This window comes from Pundamilia nyererei, unplaced genomic scaffold (genome assembly GCF_000239375.1).
Source record: "Pundamilia nyererei isolate P.nyererei 1_Seehausen unplaced genomic scaffold, PunNye1.0 scaffold00030, whole genome shotgun sequence".
NCBI lineage: Eukaryota > Metazoa > Chordata > Actinopteri > Cichliformes > Cichlidae > Pundamilia > Pundamilia nyererei.
This window is the reverse complement of record NW_005187431.1, coordinates 4467244-4470246: the sequence shown is the minus strand read 5'-3', so window position 1 is coordinate 4470246 and position 3003 is coordinate 4467244. Positions and strand designations below refer to the sequence as shown.

The window sequence follows — 3003 nt, the reverse complement described above, 5'->3', positions numbered from 1 at the left end:
TAACCTGACTGTAAAAGGGCAGCAGGTCATTGTAGCCTCACTCTGCATCGCAGCATCACGCCTTTAAATTTTTGTACAGAAAAAACAGAATAAAAAAAAAGGGGGGATGCCACAAGCACTGATCTGGGTACAAGACCACCAGATAATAGGCATTCTCTCCACTCTCACACACACACCCACAAGGACAAGCACACTGAGTGACAATTTAGCCACGGCTCATTTAACCTACAGGCTGTGACCCCGAAGTAAGGTTCCCTACTGGGAGTTTTCACCAGGCCAAATTCTTGCTGAAGGACGAGAGCACAGAGGAAAGTGACGACGCACACAGTCAACCACATACTTCGTAGGCGTTCTAGCGAAAGAGGTGCCCATGATGCTCAAAGTTTCATAAATAGGAGCTCATTCTGTTCACACTTATGTACACTTCGGCCTAGCTGTAAATAAATACACCCTCGTGCTCCCGCTACCCATAACCACAAATAATGCAAATTTCCTTCCCTTTCTGCAACGTGGCAGCGAGTGATGCTCAGCAGTCACCCACACAGTTTGCAAAAAATACCCCCGATGCACATCCCTGCTCATCGCGGTGCATTTTCTCACCGTGCGGACAGAATAAGTCACTCTGCCACTAGAACAATGTCAAACACAATGCAACTCTGCACTCTCTGTGTCTCACACACACTCACACAGCAGTGCCCCCTCCTCTTGTTGCCAGCAGGCTAGTGGGAGATGTTAGTCAAAGGGGGAGGGGGTGTTGTGAGGATATGCTGAGTGTGAGTGTGGTGGGGGTCTTTGTGAGCGACAGAGGTAGGAGGAGAAGGACAGAGGGAGGGGGACATAGCGTTCTATTTCTCATAGACCAGCAGCTGCTGTCTATAGTGGAGAGAGAGAGAGAGAGAGAGAGAGGAAGAGGGAGGGCTGTGTGGCGTGAGGCAGTGCGTGTGCTCAGTGTTTAGGTGAATCCACAACCCTCTGGCTCACGAGGATAAAGGATCCACACAGAAAACGAGAGAGAGAGAGGGAGAGAAAAGCAGCGCGGGGACTTTGTCTTCTTCTTCCTCTTCTGGCATCCTCTGCGCTCTTTCTCCTCGCTTCATTTTCCCGCAAGCCGACAGCGGCTGTTTTTGCTTCTTTTTTCCCTCCCATCCTTCCCTTTTGTTCTCTGCATCCATCTCCGTTTCACCTCGGTCCAGCAGAGGAGGCAGGAAGAGCATAGTCAGAGGCATCATCCTCCCTCCTGCACGCCGAGCCGGTAAGCTGAGCTCTTTTTTTTTTCCCCCTCTCCCTTCGTTTCACCTCTCACCAACGTTCTGTCCACTCAGCACAGGAAGGGGATCGGATAGTCCCACCCTTCACCTTAAAGAGAGGCTGGAGAAGGAGGATGGAGGAGGCATGTGGGTCAGGTTTTGGAGTGAGGCTGGTGGGTGACTTGGGTGGTTAGTTTTAGCAGGGTAGATGGACCGGATGGGAAAGACTAGCCTGGGTCAGAACCCCCCTGTGGAGTAAGGCGGGAGGAAGGGAGCATGTGGGGCTGGTCAACTGGGACTTGTCCTCTTTCACTGCAGTGCTTAGCCAGAGCGCCACAGTCACTGCCACAGTCATATACACATCTCTACACACACACACACACCATCAGGGATCTGCTCTGCATGTTGGAAACCATCAGGAGAGCTCATGTGTGCAAATTTCCTGTGAAGGTTGGTGGCTCGGTCATAGGACATATGTGACCTAGAACCATTGCAGCACATGCATTGTATATTACACTGATACTGTGGGAACAATGTGGATAAATTGCATGCCAGGCATGGCCTCTCGCACATTGAGATCCATTCACCGCACACGCGTTATATCATCTAATTGTCGACGCGTACAAAAGGCGCCTGGCTTTATGCAGCGAGATGAGGTGTTTGAGGTTCAAGCTCAGGCCGGTCATTTCTGCAAACAGACCTGCTAAAAACAATAGCCTCAGAATTGCAACGCTGATCAGAAGGGGTGGGTGCATGCGACTGGAGTGGATAACGGGGAGGAGGGAAGGAAAGGATGGATGGAGGAGGAAAAAACTGAATGGAAAGATGAATGAATGAGGGCTAAGGATGTTTGGACTTTTCAAATGTAGGAAAACAACTGGTGAATGAGAAAGGTGTGCATTTGGAGCAGAAAGAGTGAAGCTACCATGTGACTCTGCAGGTCTTCTTTTTGTGTGTGTGTGTGTGGGAGGGAGGGGTGATGTGTGGATGGACAGATGCATTTGAAGCAAGGTAGAAAGAGAAAGCATGTGTGTAAGAGTGGACTGAGATGAAAGGTGTGTAATTCCAAGTATGAGGCTGAATCCATGCCTGCTGCAGCCGCTAGGAATGTGGTTATGATTATGATAATGAATGACTCACTGTAATTTAAGTTTGCATGCATAAATTGGTTTGCATACCAATGTATGTATACCAATCATACAAATGACACACATGAATGCGTATGTGTGCGTGGCCAGTGTTCTATAATATATCTATATGTAGGACTTTATTATACTGTACAGGTGCATGCATACATATTTGAAAGTATGACATGTACAATATGTGATGTATTTATTAACAATTATTATATTTATCACTGTAGCACATGTAGTGACTGAGGTAAAACTGCATAAACAAATATATTTAACTAAAACATGTCTTTAACATTAGACAAAAACTACTCAATGCGAATCAGTTTATTTATATCTATATATAAAGCATACCAATGTGTTAATCAAATTGTGTGTGTGTGTGTGTGTGTGTGTTTGCGTGCATGCAGGATTTTTCAGTCTGAGGTGGAATGGTGGCTGCTATGGTATTTACTCCGCTGTTGCTAGGACACTCCCTTTGAACATTTTAACGGAGCCTTTTCATTGGCTCGCCACGATGATGCAAGAATCCCTCACCCCAAATCTTTCCTGAGCGCCCATAGAAACATGCCCGTCTGCATTTCCCCCTGCTCTCCTCTCGCTCCTTCTCTGTCACTCTTTTGTCT

General features: G+C 47.4%; 1 protein-coding gene across 2 annotated transcripts in view; it reads left to right on the top strand.

Annotated features, from left to right (window-relative positions):
* The first annotated feature begins 850 nt into the window (after positions 1 to 850).
* fam49al (family with sequence similarity 49 member A, like) overlaps positions 851 to 3003 on the top strand; it is a 40854-nt gene continuing 38701 nt past the window's right edge. Inside the window, exon 1 of one of the 2 annotated variants that reach the window (XM_005728895.2) lies at positions 851 to 1252. The gene's annotated coding sequence lies outside the window, so the exon portion shown is untranslated. The remainder of the gene's footprint in view (positions 1253 to 3003) is intronic. The other variant, XM_005728897.2, reaches the window with a different exon arrangement.